At 38.3% G+C, this 18,503-nt stretch overlaps 1 protein-coding gene and 2 long non-coding RNA genes across 18 annotated transcripts in view; 2 read left to right on the forward strand and 1 right to left on the reverse strand.

The window, feature by feature from the left end:
- The window catches only part of LOC139960095 (uncharacterized), a 55,140-nt gene extending 42,722 nt beyond the window's left edge, over positions 1-12,418 (reverse strand). For all 15 annotated transcript variants that reach the window (XR_011790338.1, XR_011790337.1, XR_011790335.1 and 12 more), the window contains exons 1-2: positions 12,271-12,418; positions 6,769-6,918 (exon numbers count right to left, since the gene is read on the reverse strand). The gene's annotated coding sequence lies outside the window, so the exon portion shown is untranslated. The remainder of the gene's footprint in view (positions 1-6,768; positions 6,919-12,270) is intronic.
- On the forward strand, positions 326-3,592 carry LOC139960419 (uncharacterized). Its single transcript, XR_011790507.1, has 4 exons — positions 326-916; positions 1,367-1,446; positions 2,156-2,393; positions 3,099-3,592. It is a non-coding gene; the product is annotated as an uncharacterized lncRNA (long non-coding RNA).
- Positions 12,419-12,930: 512 nt separating the features above from the next.
- LOC139960387 (uncharacterized) lies at positions 12,931-18,503 on the forward strand. 2 transcript variants are annotated; one of them, XR_011790500.1, is made up of 4 exons: positions 12,931-13,079; positions 14,650-14,784; positions 15,526-15,620; positions 16,183-18,503. It is a non-coding gene; the product is annotated as an uncharacterized lncRNA (long non-coding RNA). The 2 variants fall into 2 exon arrangements; XR_011790501.1 differs by lacking the exon at positions 15,526-15,620.

Here is an 18,503-nt window from a genome sequence, read left to right on the forward strand (position 1 = left end):
CATTTCTTTAAATCTTCTATGTTTTACGTGTGGGAATCGCCTAAATTATGGAAAAAACAATACAAAGCTGATGAACTGCAGTCAAAATTAAAAGTTCAACCCTTGTTATCTTGACCATATGATTGTGACTGCCACTGTATAAAATATGCTTACACACTACTCACAATGTGGTATGAAAACTGAACAAAATTCCCAATTTGAAATGCTGGGGATCAAGGAGCCAATCTGAGGTTTTATCCACCAAACGAGGCAAAAACACCAAAAAATGTCACTTTTGAGGGACCTCTGGGATCTTCTCTGTGAAGAAAGGTATAGGATTATTCCTTCTTAAAGGTCAAGTGACACGTAACAGATTTCCTTCAAACTTGCACAAATTGAAAAGCTACATATCAAAACCCTATATTCCAAATTTGGAGTTCCACAATTGTTTCTTTGCTGTTTTAATTAAGTTAATAACCAAGCTAATTCCGAAACTTAATGACGTCACGGGGGGAACCGCCAATGTTACCAAAACTAAGTATGCCTAATATGCTAACCGAGATCAAAGCCGTAAACAAAACGTCACGAACAGTAAACAAAATATCAGATGAGAATGGGTGCACAACAGTACAAGAAAGTTTCGTGTTCGTCAACACTGTATACAGCGATAGCTTAGTACCAGTGCACTCAGCCAGCCTAGCTGCCTATAAGTAAAGATTGGCTTGGACCTTCGAGCGAATCTTATGTGTGCAGTGCGCCCTTCACCAGTTAAAGTTTCGATTCCTATCGCCTATCCGCGCAACTTGGACTTGGAACACCAACAGCTCGCCGTCTACAAGACAATGCCGTTCCTTCTCTATTTGGAGAAAGTATCTTCAAATCTCGAGGAGATATAGAAACAAGTAGACCAGTAGTTGCGAAGCTGGATCGGAAAAGAGTAAGTGTATTTTCTGGCCTAGGCCTACTACAACAATGACTAACTTGGTATTATTACTATCTTACAGTAGCCTGATTCTTATAATTTCGTTCAGTTAGTTAGGTCCTAAATTAGGTACGGCGACGATGAAGTTAGGCGTAGGCTAGGGCTATATTAACTTTCATTTGTGGTACATCATGAAAAAATCCAGAATAACAAGCATAAGATGTTTACATGTCATTTTGCCCAATATTATAATGTGCTCCCACCTATCTATATACTCAAGAGTCATAGCTCATATGTTTCACAGTAAATGACATCCTTATATTTTGCCATTTTTGTTGGTAGGGCTGCAATTTTTGTTGCAAGAGAAAACGCTTGTGACAGGTACTTTCAAACATATCAAACTGCTTTCTTAAATGAACTTTCATAACTTCCTTGTTATTTTCTTTCCCAATTTTCAATACTTAGATTAATCTAGAAGCTGTTCCCTAACCAACTGCAGTGAAAATAAAGGCAGGATTCTGCAGAATGTACATCTCCATCTAAAGGTAGCATGATCTTATAGACATGTGCTTGATATTACCGAAAAACAGTTGGGAAATGGGGGAGGGGAGGGTGGTGACAGGCATTAAAGATTTAAGTAGTCAGTTTTGAACGGGATACAAGGAATCTCCACCAGTAAAACATTGAGGCATGTATATGGGGAGGGGGGCAAGCTACCAGACAAAAAGGAGGCAGGGGGGTTGGGGGAGAAAATGTGGTAGAGAAGTGTAAGCTAGGGTAATACAAGCAAGAATGGAAAACTTTCATACATCTATAGAGTATTCTATAGCAGAAGTGAGTACAGGGGCCAAAATTTTAGAAACAGTACTCGTTAAAAGCAAAATAGCAATCAAAACTGCACATCGGGCAGGCTGACTAGGGGATAATATACATTGTATTTTATCCATCATATCCGCCTGCCTGACGAGAGTGGTTGAGGAGGCTATACCTGATGGCTTCACAGGAAAATATAAAGGCTACAGCTATAGTTACTGAGAGAAGGGAGATTACATTGTAGTTATACTATATGAAACCAAGCTGAAGTCATTTGCAATGCTCATGGTGTGAGTGGCCCATATTTTTGCAGCCACATAAAGCAGGAGGATATGCTCTCCTTCAGAAAAGATAAGTGAACCATCTAGGCAGCTGACCCCTGTCCAAGAGCAGCCTATACTGTATGTGTGTGGTATAATAAGCGTTTATTCTAATTTTCAGTGAATGTAACACATGTAGAAGTCCAGTGTTCACTGGTCCCCCTACCACCATTGAAGTTGCTGACTGGACCAACAGAGACAAGAACACCATCAAAGCAACCAGGGCCATCTCACAGTGGCGATGATGGTCCGTCTGCTGCTGTGGCATCCATATCAGGATACACCGAAAAACCGCCAGGTAGTCTGGACTACACTCCATCTGTTAACTCATCTGAACATGACAAAGATGACCCTTCAAGGTAATTTTCAAGATTGATAGTAGATTAGTCTGGAAAATCAATTGGTGCCATAACTTTCTGGAAAGAGGATCATTATTAATTTTGACACCAACACTGTGGGGCAGTCTGGAATGTGTGGTGAGGCCATCAGTCTTTACTTCAATTAGCATATACATACTGTATCTGGTAGAGTTGTCACAGCTGTATGTGAACAAGAAATAAAGGCACAAACAAGTAGTTGGATTTTACAGAGTATATTATATCTTAACTTGGCTGGATATCTGCTACTGAATACAAATGGTGAAAGTTGCATCTTATACACTCTTTTACCATGGATTACAAGGGGATGGGACAGGATGTTACTCTGTCCACATGTTTACTTTACTACATAAACAGTGGTTAAGCTACTGAGACAATGACCACACATCCTGCTGAAGATTACATAATCCATAATATTAGGTGCACAAACAGGTGTAGGGTTTTTGTTGTAATCAGTAAAAAATATATTGGAATTGTTCAGGCACAAGTTGTCAGGTAAAACCTGACCCATGTATCCACACGAATTGAGGTGTACTCAGCTGTCGCCTTAGTTGGGCATCCAAAGACTTGACCGACAACTGTGCCATGCCTATTGACCGAAATGGAGTGATTGGAATGCCTCTATCTAAATGGTATGTTTTTATGAACTATTATTATATTATTCTTCATATCTTTACTATTCTACAGATTATGTATGGGAACTTCTTGACTGCTTGCAACAACTTCTGCAGAAGTGGAACTCTGGGAGAGGAGTGTCCTGTTCCTGTCAGAAAAGAGCCCCCACCCCTTGCAAGCTCCTATGTTCATCCGAACAATGAGGATGCCATAAAACAACACCGAAGCAGATTTCAAAAGCTTTGCTGAAGTACTGTAGTTGATGGCCTCCCAAGTTCTAATTTTGTTTCATTGTAGTGGGGAGCAATCGACTCTGTGAATCGTCTGTTCACATGGTGTATGGCACAGCTGCAGAGCAGTGTTAATTAACAGGTCGCTACCAGCCTTTAGGGAAGTTGCTAAAGTTTTACATTCAAGTTTTACTTACATCTGGTTTCCATTGTAACTAACTATTAGTAATGATAACATTATATTTAAAAAAAAGTTCCAATGACAAGTATTCCTTTCTAGAGAGCTTAGACTTCATAAATGTAAATTTCATGCTGACTTAAGGCTATTTGTATGCAACTTTGGTGTTTCAAACATGTTGCCAATTTTTTGTTTTTCTCGAAAAGAATTGACAGAAATTTGCTGTTTGTTCCCCCGCATGGGATAAAATATGATTTTTTTTATCTCATTTATGATCAAGTAACCTTGATATTCCATGGATAAATGAACAATTTCAGAATGATTCTCATTACAATTTTATTAAAATGAAAGCCTAAGCTCTCCAGATCCCATTGACATAGTGGTTTAGGGTACTTAATTCAAACTATTTTTCTATTTTAACCTAGTATATTTGAGATTTCAATCATCCAGATTTTGTTGGCAGGCTACTAGAAGTGACAGCTTTGCTTACAAGAGAGAATACATACAAAAACTTAACTTGAGTTTTTATTATTTATTACTGTTATGTACTTCCCAAACTTGAAAATGTAAAATTTCATCCAAGATTGTAGTTAATACCATGAACCAGAAAAATGTAAGCTGGAATTCCAAAATGTTCACCATTCAGCCACAAAACAGACAGCACTGAACCCTGTTTCTATAAAACTTTGCAGAAATGATACTATGACTTGGCATAAACAGTCCACATTCTCAGTCTTGATAATTTAAATCCTTCATACTGTTCAGATGGTAAAGCTTCTCTAATCCTCCTTACTGCATAGGATGGGAGAACAACACAAAACTCCTTCCCTAAAAACTGCTAGCTCATCCGTGCAAGTTGTCTGTATGCTGTGTGTCTGTATTTCCTGTAAAATAATCATATGAAAACCAGCTATAAAAGATGAAGACACACAAAAGCTTGGTAGCCATCTGGGGACGTCAATTTTAAAATAAATTTCTATATGATTTCCAGAATTTGCTTGGCCCCTAAATCTGCCTCCCCTAAAGTAAGCCTAGCTATGCCATTTATACAAACTGATCATTGTCATCATCTCGGGGACTAAAATTTGTAAATGGATCGTGCACAAGCATGGTGGACATTTTTTTTGTGGCATTTGGTTCCATGGCTCAGTGTTAATGATTACTATGTCAGTCAGCATGATAAGGGTTAACCTCAAGGGCATTACACCAGTTTTTGGTCAAAATGACCTAATCAGAAGCAGGTTTTGAACATGGTGCACAAATTTTCTTGATCAAATCTATATCTTAATGTTATTCCTTTCACAACGAAACAAAACTAAACTATGAATACACCCTCTGTATTGTTACATCTTTCAACAGCAGGTCAGAGCAATGAATAAAGGTATACAACAAAAATAATGTATTCTATACTTACTCTTGGATCCTGTTTTCCTGTGCACGTCCACCATACTGTTGACGGTACATATAGTAGGCTGTCTGAAGAAACAATGGGTTCAGGCACATAGCTTCAAAACCTGGGTGTAAGGTGATGCATGCAGCACCTTCTTCATCCATCACAGTCCTTATCTATTTCGCTGCAGCATCTACACTCCCTTGCTGTAGGCATCACAGCACATTGGCCACAATGACACCTGTAAACAATACAAACCAGTTCAAATAATAAAGAGCCAATTCAATGACTTCATACCAACCTCAATTATTGGGGCATACTGTACTAACATCATGTCAAAATAGAAAAGGGGCACCTCTGAAGGGCAATCTACTGTTGAAGCTCCTTACAAGTAACATCACTAGTAAGGAAGGGGTAGCCTCTTCTTAGAAGTCTTGCCTCTGTTGGGACAATGCTGCAAAGGAAAATAAAACAGGCCGATATTGCCTCGTTTCCAACTCTTTCCCACTTCTGAATCCATTCCCTAGATTGAGAAAATCTGGTTATGAAATTAGCTCAAGCGGAAATGACAAAAAGCTGGTGTGAGGTGCCACCTTCTCCCTCCCCCCCCCCACCCTTTCCCTGATTTGTGGTAACTTCACTAATTTGCCACTAGGCCTACAACTGCTAGGAAATTAATAATAGGCCACCTCTGAATTTGTTGTGCACTCTTCCAATTGGCTCCTTCAATCTACTAACCAAATGAAACATGTCTGTGTGACATGTTCCTGGGACATGTGCTGCCACAACTTTTAAGGAAAATAGTAACTTCCTTAACTTTACTCGACCGCACATTCATGTTAATTTTGCTGCCCCATCAACAAATTGGCTAGCTAAGTGTATGAGCAAAGTTAGGAAACATTTATCGGTTCTAGGCCTAACTAGTGACACAACTATCCTTTATAAAGTATAGTACGCTTGGCGTAACGTTACCGTTATATTCCGTCAAGACGATCAATTTCGACATCGCTGTCCGATCCCGCTTCCTCTTCGCTGGTCTCCGGTTCGAACATATAGGGAAAAACTTCCCCACGATCGTCCACCATGTCCTCCATTTCCCTTACTTCTTCGCCGTTGCTATCTAAATACTGTGTGTCAATGCCACCGGCAGCCATTTCGCGATGTGTATAAGCTATGCTGTGCTGTGTATATATGCGTACTACAGTGCGTGTATAGAAACTGTATGTGGTAGCAATATCGTATGCGACGATATCATTCACTTTCGACTTGGTAAACAAATGACGTCATTTGTTTTCGGCTTTCCCTGAACGAGTCAATCTAGCCGATTTTTGCGGAGTTTTTTGTTGCTTGATAGGAAGAAAATGCAAGGAATTTATGAAAAAAGAAGTCAATGGATGTTTTGTTCGATATCTTATGTATCAATTTGTGATTTTTCATCTTAATCCAAATCTTAACTTTCTTGTAACAGACTGCTGAAAAAGGTAATATTTTCGAGAAGTTTGAGATTTCTCCATACCCAATGCACTGCGCAGAACATATACAGTTTGCACTCTTCTGCGCTCCCCCCCGTGACGTCACTGAATCTATTACGTAATAGTACTTTTTACCGATTTCTACCCCTTTGGAGACGGAAAAAAATCGCGGTGTTGGGTTTTTGTTAATGTAAGAATTGTTAAGTTTAATATTATGCAAAGTCAAGTTTACGTGTCGCTTGACCTTTAAGGAAATGTTGTCAGAGATCCCATGTCCACACTAACTTACATACATTACAGACTAACTTACATACATTACAGACTAACTTACATACATTACAGACTAACTTACATACATTACACACTAACTTACATACATTACACACTAACTTACATACATTGGGAACACATCTGGTAATTCATGTCAGCAGAGTATGTTGCGTTGTCTGGAGCTTCCTTATTTGCCACTTACCCCACTTTTCACCTCCAAGTCTCTTTAACACCACGATGGCTGTGTTTGGCTCCATTGCAAAGAGAGGTACAAGAGAATCTTCACCAATCTCTGATCCATTCTCTTAATCCACAAGTACCACATCTTCAGCAATTTTGAATTTCTTCTTTGCTGTATCATTAATGAAAGAAAATAGAATAAACCAGCAAGTGCCATACTTTTGATTTAGTCATGCATATATTCATTAGGTCTATCTTGTTAGGAATTAGCCCTGATATAGGTCTGTACGCATTAAACTTAACAGCCCTTGACCTTGTATCATTAAGTTTACTCCCTTAAGCTGGCCTGCACAGAGAGCGTTATGTCTAACTCATGCTCAAAGTCATTTTTCTCAGCAAATTGCATGTTTGCAAGATAGTGAATACAAACAGAAACATAGTGACAAAGAGTTGGGGCTTCATTTGTCTGAACTTGTAATTCAAATGGTGACCAACTGCTGGTTTATTATGAATTTGCCCTAATGAGGCAATTAGCCAACATTTAATGGTAATAAAACTACCATGTACTATGTAGACTGCAATACTTTCACCCTACACATGCCTTACAGAAAAAGCCTACAGTAAAATCACATAGACCTGCTGTAAGTGTTTTCCTTTGGAAATCAAGATTGAAAATGTAAATATGCAATGAAGTGCTTCAAAATTATCTACTTTTTGCCTTTCTAAGCATGTATGCTAGATATATGCTTCCAAAGTTGGCCAAAACCAACATAACAAACAAGCTTTTCATAGATTCTTTTAATCTAAGATATGTAGTCTGTCATCATTTGGCAATATTGGAAACCATATAAGGCCTATCACATATTTGGTCTTTGTGTAGGCTAGTGTTGATTAGTGAGGGATGCAAACTACTAGGCATGAAATTTGCCCTATGGCTTTCCAGTGTAACAAAGACATTTAAGCCTAGAAGCCAATAGTACTAATGATAAAAAGTCTATTCGTGAACACAGAGATGATTAGACATGCTCATCAGCAAGAGATTCAATGCAACTTATTTATTATGTCTTTTGACAGCAGCTTATTGCAGCACGAAACGATTGAGAACCCACCTCAAAATTATGTTGCCTGCATTATAATCAGTGTGATGATGAGTGTGAGGCTACTTTAAGGGCCTTGGTCTAGTCTTGTTGGTGGCCAATAGAACTGTAGGCCCTATTTACAGTAGGGCGTCCTTATTAAGTTAAACTAGCTGGGGCATTTTTTTCCCGGCAAGGAAGGTATCATTTCCCTCGAACCATATGGCTTTTTGGCGATTTAAAACAACTTGCGCCTTTAAGACCAGTGCTAATCAGGGGCGGATGCATGATTTGTGACGGGAGGGGGGGGGGTCTGACTGGTCCAGCCGCACCTGAACGTATAAGACTATCTAAGCAGAGCACCACCATCGGTTGGCGCGGAGCGTACAAGAAAATTTTTGGCTTTACAAACCCCCCAGATGGCCGGAAACGGCACTTCCCGAGTATTCTAAGCTGCATGTACCTAGCCTGAAAATATGGATCTCATGTCTGCAATTTCTCGATTGATGAGAAAAAAACAATCTATGAAATATGGTAATACATATCAGATGAGTGAGATACAAAAATCATAATGCCTTTAGCCCCCAATCCCCCTCCCGTTCCGTCACCACTGCAGGGCCGGATCCAGGATTCTGGAAGGGTGAGGGGTTTGGCCTCCAGTGATCCTAGGGTCTAAGGGTAGTGGGATTCCCTCTATCCATTGTGAAATTCTTGGATATTTAAGTACAACAGGGAACCCCCTTCAATTTAGCCATGCAAAGCACCGACAAAATCTCACTCGAAATGTATCTGTATCAGTACAAGTTAGCTAGTTTTATTGATGATCTCTATTCATGGTAGATTGGAGAGAACAAACGCAGGGAATGTTTAATTTAATTATTTTTATCTCTCTCTCTCTTTTTTTTCTCTCTTTTTTTTGTTTGGCCAAGAGCAGGGGGGGGTCCGGACCCCCTGGACCCCCCCTCTGGATCCGCGCCTGCTAATTTGAACTTATAAGCTAATAAATATAATTTTTAAAACAAACTGTTTTAGTGTGTCAGTTTCTTGAGTTTCTACCTTGACAAAACTCAAAGTAGTCTCATCTTACGTAATCAAACCAGTCTGATCATAATTTATTATAAATCTATACCCTAGGCGTCACACATTGTACCACATCAATTATAATTATGTAATGTAAACAAACATCGTAAAGTTACATGAGATGCAAGTGAGCCACTGATTGCTACACATCTGTGGAGCTGGAGCGAGCACGTGTATTTTAGCAATCGAGTGCGCGATGGATCCCATGAGTTTTTACGCACAGTGTGCCGCATGGCTTGGAGCAGAGAGATAAATGGGACATGGTTCACGATAAAAATAGAACAAATGAAATAAAAATCCTTTAAAAAGGACGCCTAGTAAGCCTTTATTATTAAATTCGCGATAAGTTTATAATCAATACACAACGTATTCACTTGACTGAATGGAGATAAAAACTCTGAAAATCAGTAGAGAAATTACCAATTGTGTACGAAAAGTAAGTTGGTACACCTTTCAAAATTTACGAAAGCAAAACACTCTCGAAAAATTCACGCGAAACTGGCATATCGTGCTAAATGCAACTAATGTCATGTAAACAAGGCTCTAGTACACCCATTTATGAATAAACCGTAAGAACACATCTGGTGTTAAGCGGGGGAAATATTTTCTAGAATTTCCAAAAATACAGAAAAAATAATATCCTACCATAGTTAAGTGCATATCAAATAGCCTAACCACCTTGTCGGTTACGGATCTCACGTAACTACAAACACACAACTAATTGTATTTTGCGAAGTAGACGTTTTCTACAAGAACATGGAAACAATATTTAGCATTTAGTTAATCATGCCAAGTGGCCTAAAACATAAGTTATTACAAGGTTTACTTTCATAATAAAGATGGCCATAGCTATAGGGGCCTTGATATCGTGATATGCACGTATGGAATGGTCTGTGCCTCGTGTACTACATAAAACGTTCCTTGGAAACGTGCCAAAAAAAAAAAGAAGGTTAACCAACAGGTGTTAGACAGGGGAAGCGCTTACAGTTGTTTGGCAAGGTACCTGGGAAATTCCCAGGTACTGCGCGAACACCGGCGGGAAATCGGCAGTGTGTTCGCGGGAAATTGAACAAGGTTTTCCAACATTGGCTTGAGAGATTCAGCGGGCTTGCGGCGGCGATGCCTTTGAGTAAATTAAAAAATTGTGATGCTATTTTGGGATGTTTCAATTGAGAAATAAAGACACCCAGACACTAGTAAGTGTTTCTGATTTTTTATTTATCATCTTTTTTAAATTTTATTTTCTCTTTTGCTCTTTCTCTACCTCGTTTTTTTTTTTTTTTTGGCTGCGTGTGAGATTTCCCGGCAATGAGCTTACCGCGAGTTATCAAGATTTCCCGGCAATGAGCTTCCCGTTTTGCCGACTTTTTACAGGCGTAAACTATACATATAGGCTAGGTCAAGTCGTCAACGACCCTTTGAACTGGGCTAGGCTACATCATACATGCATTAGAGTGACACATCGAGTCACTCCCAGATTAATGTATGTCTTCCAGTTACAGAGTTGTTGACAATTAACAATTCATAATCATGGACGTTAAATATAAATGTAAGAGACTGACTTCGGTCAGCTTGCGGCTTTGATAAGCCAATGAGGCTTCTTCGTGAGTTCCTGCTTGCAGGAGTATCTAAAATACATACATACATACATGCATACATTATATTCGAGACTATGGAGTATGGAGTAGGCCTATGGTATCACTATCAGTATCACTCTCCATTTCACATTGTTAGTAAAATGGAAAGAAGAACTCTAATTTAAAAGTGATACATATAATCGTGATACACAGCCCTGTTCAAGGACAAGTGGTAATTAAACTGCCAGCTCTATAGGCCTACGCAATGATATATAACGTTACACATGATCTAATACTAGCATGGACACTTCGAAGTTCAGATACCTAAGCCTTAAAACACCCCAAAACTATATCTTCTGGTATAAATCATCTGAAAATATACTTGATATGGTGGCAGAAGTGTGTTATATTACGATACACAGCCAAACTTACTTTCCTGCAAATTGTTTTCACGTTGTATTCCAAGAAGATTCTTTGCAATTGTGGAACTGGTATTGTTTGCTAGAGTATTGCGATGTTCGGACACCCGGTCCCACAGTGTGGCGCTGGTGATAAATTGGTGGCGCAATTGCTCTTTCACTTCAGTAATTATAACAGGCTTCATAGATCTCTGTCATTTTATTGACAAATATGTACAAAGTGGCTATTCTTACGACTAGTCGTAACAATGACCTTTTGCGCATGCGCAGTTGCTATTTTTACGACTAGGCGAACTATTTTTACGACCAGGAGTAACAATAATTTCCGGTTAGGGTTAGGGTTGGATTGAGGGTTAGAGTTAGGGTCATGGTTACCCCTACTACATGTGCAGTTGCTTTATTTACTTTGAATTGGTATGAATTCGCTGATGTCGTAAGAATAGTTTATAAATAATTGTTACGACTAGTCGTAAGAATAGCCACGGCCAAATATGTAAGTACTTACTTACACACAGGTCATTCTGGAGAGAAAACTGTAGCTTGGTAGTTTTGCGTGAAATTGGCTGTTGCTATACGTTGTCATGGTGAAATCGTGTATTTCTTAGGGGTGTCCGAACTTCGCAGTGTTCCGAACCTCGCAATACTGACTAGGCCTATACTAGGATGGTGACTTCGAAGTTCGGCCACTTAAGACTTAAAACACCCCAAAACTAAATCTTCTGGTATAAATCATTTGAAAATATACTTCATATGGTGGGAGAATTTTGTTATAGTACGATACACGGCCAAACTTTCTTTCCTGCAAACTGTTTTCACGTTGTTTTCCAAGAAGATTCTTCGTGATTGTGGAACTGGTATTTCTTGCTAGAGTATTGCGAAGTTCGGACGCGCAACCCACTGTGTGGCGCTGGTAAAAATTGGTGGCGCAGTTGCTCTTTCAGTAATTATAACAGACTTCATAGATCTTCGTCATTTTATTGACAAATATGTAAGTAATTTCTTGCACACGGGTCATTTTGGAGAGAAAATAACTGTAGCTTCGTACTTTTTGGTGAAATTTGGCTCTTCCTGTAGGTTTTCATGGTGAAAATCGTGTATTTCTTAGGGTGCCCGAACTTCGCAGTATGGCGAACTTCGCAATACTGACTATACTACTCCTAGGCCTATGCTTTGGGCCTCTATAGAGGCTATAGGGCCTTCGGCAACAATTAGCTTAGGCCTAAGTTACGCAATAGGAGTATGTCTGTTAGGCATATGCCTATGATGAAGTAATGAAAGGCAACTTTCCCTTGCCTCCGTAGATTGCGTTTCCTTTCACGAGAAAGTTTAAACCTATAGGCTATACACAGATTATCTCCAAAAGAATGCATACCGGTTTCAATCAAATCTCTGAATTCCTTGAACACCACAACCTTCCTTGCTTCATTTCGAAATAGACGAACAATTTGCCCCCTTCGTTTGCACTTCGTCTGCTTGCGCGACTTTGGCTGTATCAGCTTCGCAGACGACATCGATATGATAACTACTGCCACTACTATGGACCAATTAGGAGTCCCGGTTTCTATGACATCATGTTTTTACGCGATTAGGAGAGTTCACAAACATTAGGGTAAAAAAAAACGAATTAGGACGTCAGTTTTCAACTTTTTTTAATATAAATTTAGTATATTGATCGATAGAAAACGGTTACTTGGTAATTCTCTAAAAATATCATTGAAGTAGTATGTCAAATATTTATGGAAGGAATCGAGAAAGACAACAAAGAGCTTATCAATCATGTAATACGTATGTAATTATGATGCTATTTATAAGACACCGTAGATATATGTACCCCAAAATATTGATCAGGGGTTACAGCGCTAGCTCCATCCTCATCGCACTAAATATTCATATATCATAGGGGGTTAACACTTATGTATTTCTTTATCCAGCTCCATCCTGAACGCACATTAAAGCCCACCCACATTATTTAAACCACGCCTATATCTCCAGTCTCAGCACACTCCTTATGTCACTCAAAGGTTTCCCCCGCCTTTATATGTTAATTTAACCTCTCGCTAGCAGCAGCTTCCTACGGCGACAATCGCAAGCAGGAGATATAGTCAAATACAACGAAGAAATGTGCAAATAACCATCTAATTATTGCAGACGACGAAGTCAAATTCTTGCTAGATTAATGGGGTATGAGCAACCTTAAATCAGTGTTTAAATGTAAAGGTGAAATAACGGGATCATGTCGATTTTGTCATTTCTGCGATACAGTCAGTACGCGCGATATTGAAGTATAACCTAACGTTAGCTCTTACGTTGTTAGGCTAGGTTAGGCCAGATCCTTTCCCTGATGTAGTAAATACGCTGTACTAGCTATGAGATAGTATAACTAGGCTAGTATTTGTATAGTAAGTACCTTCACTTCAGGACTAAGTCTAGACCTAAGTCAGTTTATGCCTGTGTGTCATACTCAAAGCAAGACCTTCCCTAATTCAAGGCCGCCTCTAGTGACTACTTTTTACTACTAATTCTGAGGGCACACCTAATCAAAGCCACACATTTATATTGAAATTATACATAGGCCTAGACCTCTTTGCGCTTGGGTCAGTACACTTTAGTCTAAGTTAGAGTTAGACCCTGTAGGCCTAGCTTGCCTTCACTTTTAAAAGACTAGGCCTAGGCTATACTAGTGGTCTATATTGTTGGGAAATGGCTAATAGTAATTGCCGACACTGAAAGAAGAGATTGCTTAAAATTGCAAGTGATGCATTTATGGTGGTGGACTAGACTAACCTCTGACTGAGTGTAAAACTTACCCAGGCTATGCTATAACCAGTTAAGCTATATTAGTGAATTTAGGTTATATGTATTGATAATGTGAAACTTAATTAGAAAGATGATAATTTTGTACTATTCATTTATAAAAACCAACAAACTTGTGTATGGTTAATCTCAATCGGGACTATACTTCAATGTTAATTGGTCAGAAATCAGTGCCTGGGGGAGAGGAGGGGGGGGGGGGGAAGGGGGAGACTTGTGTGTCAAATTTAAACAAGTTTTGGCTGAAATGTCAGTTAATTAGGCTAGGCCTTCCCATGCAAGGATATAGGTTTAGCCTAGGCCTAGTCACATATCAGATTTATCCACATGAGAAATGTAAATATGAAACACCACATGACTAGGTCACAGCTTTGCACTCCTAATGTTATAAGCCTCACACTATAACACAGACATGAGTTTTATTAATCTCATGTTGTTCTTATTCAACAAATATACTACCCAGAGGTAGGTTTTGAAGCACTGTCAGTGTGGCAGATTATATTTCCATATTAGGCACAGCAGATTATGAGATTGGTGTAAATCTCAATGAACTGAACTGCACATAACAAGGATTCCATATGGCATTGATTTCTGAACATTAAAAGGGACACCTTTACAGTAAGGTATATTATGTTTCTATATAAAGCACATCAGATCATGAAATTGGTGTAAATCTCAATAAACTTAACTGCCCATAACAGGATTCCTTATGGCATTGATTTTCTGAACATTCAAAAAGGGACACATATACAGTTTTCATGGGAGAGAATGTTTATATAGATACAAACTGATAAGATATAAACATGGTACAAAACTCAAATAAAGACCATTAATGGAATTGATTTTGTTTTACTTTGAAAATATTTTCTAACAAATGTGACCGGCTTCTGTTAGGTGCAGAAATAAATAACTCTTTATTATGTGTCATTTTGTGTGGCAGAAATGGAAGATTTTTCCCAAGAGGAGCTAACAGCCATGACAGAGTACAAGAAACACACAACCTTGAGCCTTCCAATGCCGTACTTGCAAACTACCTGGAAAATCTGTTGGCTGCAGTTTACTTAGCCCTATGATAGTAAGTGTTGTTCAATGTAAAATGCAACTGAATACTGTTGAGTATTACTATTAAGTAAAATATATCTATACACAAGTTGAGCAACTAAAACAGTTTGTGGTACAACAAAGACATGCTTCATATTGCCTTATATTAGACTACAACTCATACCAAAAATGAGTTGCATGGTGATTGATACCATGTATAAGTTATGCATGTAGAGGTCAATTGAGGTCACTGCGATCATTGCAATAACCTATATCTCATACGTCCATACACTTCCTCCTATTAAAGTGTTAAAAGATATCGATTTATCTTTGCAAAAGATTGGTCACTTACTCTCTGCCAATTGTGGAAGCATGACTTCAAGTCACTGCAAAGTAATCAATTTTATATGAGATGAATTTTCTTGTGGTATTGAATTTCAGTTAAATTAAGGTGCATGTGTCTTAAAAAATTCAAAACAGAAAGGCCAAATCAGGACTGTACAACATATGACTGTACACTATTCTAAGCATTTCCTACATTCTGTATTGTAATTGGGAAATCTCTGACTTCTAGTTTTAATTCTCTATGGTATAAACAAAAAGTGTGACCATGGCCTTTAGTAAGTGTCAGTCCTTTTAAAATTGTTGTCATAGAGCAGTGAGATACCTTGGCTATCTCAGAAAGGGGGGAGGGGGTTGGGAGAAGATGTAAACTTTCAGTGAATGTTATTTTACTGTATCAAATTTAAGCAATTTCACAAATCTTTTGTTGCAGATGAACTTGGCATTTTCTCTTTTAACTCTGTTGTTTTGGGGAATTTCAACATCGAAGGGTATCATTCATAGGGATCATTCATAGATGTAAAACAAGTAAGTTTAATTTTTTAGATTTATGTTCAATCTACATAGAATTGCTGAGAGCCCACTGATTAATGGTAAAGTGGAACCCATTTAGATCTGTAAGGAAATTAAGGAAATTGAACAATTTATTTACTGAGATGTCAGCCAGAAACAACAGGACTTTGCAAAGCATAGCAACAAATTGTCTAAAACGAAGAGAAAATTGATAGGACAGAGAACTTTCAGTGCTCCTACCTCTATCTACCGTAAAATGACAACAAAAACAATGTTGAACCAATATCACACCCTTTGGTTGGACTGTAGGCTAAGTGCTTCAGATAACAATATTGACTCATTTTGCTCCAAGTGACTATCGTGTAATGCACATTTACACATTTGACCTTCGCCTATGATGCAATTGGTATGTCAAGTTCACTAACACAGGCTGTGTGTACTAACATCTCCATTTTCTTGTTTGTCGAAAAGATCAGAGGAAACAACCGTGAAGAATCGTGATCTTTAATTAAACTTCTTTCCATTCAAGTTCGTTAAAACACCATTTAATACTTTAATTGTTTCATTCCTTTCCTAGATTTGTACAAACTGGATGAGGGGAAAAATGAGAAATTGAGTCACGCTACCAAGTAACACAGCTTTGCAGTAGTAGAAAGATGTCTTTGGCTTGGATGATGCACATCAAGAATGTGATTGTAGCTGTTTATGAGAATCAATTTGATTTTTTGCATTTCAATTCATCTCTCTGTCCACAATTGATAAGACCTGCTTTTACAACTTCAATGAAACTTGCATAGAGATGACCTGTGATGAACAGACATGTGGAAGTGCTCAGGAATTTTATGTCAAAGGTCATTAGTTAATTGTTTGGAAACGCTTCTTCCTGAGTCCAGGACGGACGTGTGGATGTATGCAAAACGTGATCATAATTTTGGTCATTCGGGGTCAGAGTTTCAGAAATTTCATGTTCAAGGACACTTCGGTCTATTCTTTAACTATTTAACTGTTAGTTCAAAATCTTTTCAAATTAATCTTTCTTGTGATTATAATAAGCAAAAATTACCACTTTCTATTGGAGTTAAAATAATTTGCACAAGTATGTGAGGTCCAAGGAGGAGCTTGAGACTAAAACATTAATGGTATCGTTGGAAGCCTAATTATTGTCTTGCAGAGCCTTGCTTGATGTTCGGTTTGCCAGTGCAAAGTGGTAAACTATAATGGTAATTATATAAAAAATAAATTTGGTAATATGTCATCCTTATCAACAACAATGTGAACATAGGTCTTCTAAGACCTTCCTATCTAGTTTAAAGGTAGTCAGTATAGGCCCCAAACTATAGCACGTTATAATTGCAAGAAGTTTCCAAAAGTACTTTCCTGGAGGTCTTTACTCTCCAATTGTTCTCAGACATTTTTAACGAACACACAAGATGACTGAATGTCCCAGTGAGGACAATTTCCTCAAAGGTTGTAATAAAAACAGTTTAAGAATTGTGACCAGAGATGACCATATTTGAATATCTAGCATATTTGGGGCTAATACAGCATACCTATAAAAAAAGGAGCTACTGACACAGGGCTGAAGTTGTCATGACAAAGGATATTGGGAGAGAGGCTTTGATCAAGTTTTTGGTTTCGATGAAAATCGTAACCTATGCGTTCATGATGGCGTATGTGTGCGTTTGTGACGCCCAGCTTGTAAACACGATATCTCAAGAAGGGAATGTTGGACCAACTTCATGTTTGGTTTGTAGGTGTACCACATTGAGTACAAGAAGCCTATTGTTTTCTGTGGAGGTCAAAGGTCATTTAGGGTCACTAGGGGTCAAATTGTGAAAACCTTGTAAACATGATATCTCAAGAAGGGAAGGTTGGAACAATTCATATTTGGTGTGTAGTAGTACCACATTGAGTACAGGAAGCCTAATGTTTTTGGTGTAGGTCAAAGGTCATTTTGGGACAACAGGTCAAACTGTGACAACCTTGTAAACATGCTATTGCAAGAAAGGAAAGATATCATATTTGGTTTGAAAATGTACCATATTACAGTTAAGGAGCCTATTATTGCTTTTGGTGGAGGTCAAAGGTCATTTGAAGTCAGCAAATGCCAAACATTTACTTCACTCCCCTCTTACCTGTCTCTCCACACTAAGACATCTTCCTAAACATAATCTCGTAAAGGAAGCTTGGACAGATCGCATATTTGGTATGTAATTGTACCACATTGAGGACAAGAAGCCTTAATGTTGTGGGCGGAGGTCAATGGTCATTAGAGTTCACCAGGGGTCAGATTGTGAACCATGTTTTACACAATATTTCAACAAGGACTGATGTCATATTTAGTATGTTGATGTATCTATCACATTAAGTACAAGAAGCTTGTTGTTGAGGTCAATGGTCATTATCAGGACAGCCTGTGTCATTGTGAATTTATTTTTTTGTCATATCGCACTGCTTTTCACTGTATTACTAATATCAAGTATGTTGTACGCCATCACTATACATTACGTCACATTCATGAAGAAAATAGGTGAATGTTACATCATCAAAACCACTATGCATTTTTGCATTCTGGTTAAGAGACAGGTATAGGGTCCATTTCTTGTTTTGTAGTGAAACTGTTCAAGTCATTTTCAAGTTGTTTCCTTGTGCAAAAGTGCAGATCAAGGTCTTGGTATCCCTGTTACATTTCACAGTTGATGTCGAGCAATCAGTGCTTCAGCATGCGACGATGGTTATGTTGTAAATATGTCCTCAAAATTTTGATTTCAGTATTGCATCTCTTATAGAAATTCATTTTATAAATATTTGAGGTATTAATTAAACTATATTGCAAAAGTTCACTTAGTACTCAAAATTCAAAAGTAATGTAGATGCAAATAAAGTTAGCTATCAGTA

This window comes from Apostichopus japonicus, chromosome 19, assembly GCF_037975245.1.
Source record: "Apostichopus japonicus isolate 1M-3 chromosome 19, ASM3797524v1, whole genome shotgun sequence".
NCBI classification, from domain to species: Eukaryota; Metazoa; Echinodermata; class Holothuroidea; order Aspidochirotida; family Stichopodidae; genus Apostichopus; species Apostichopus japonicus.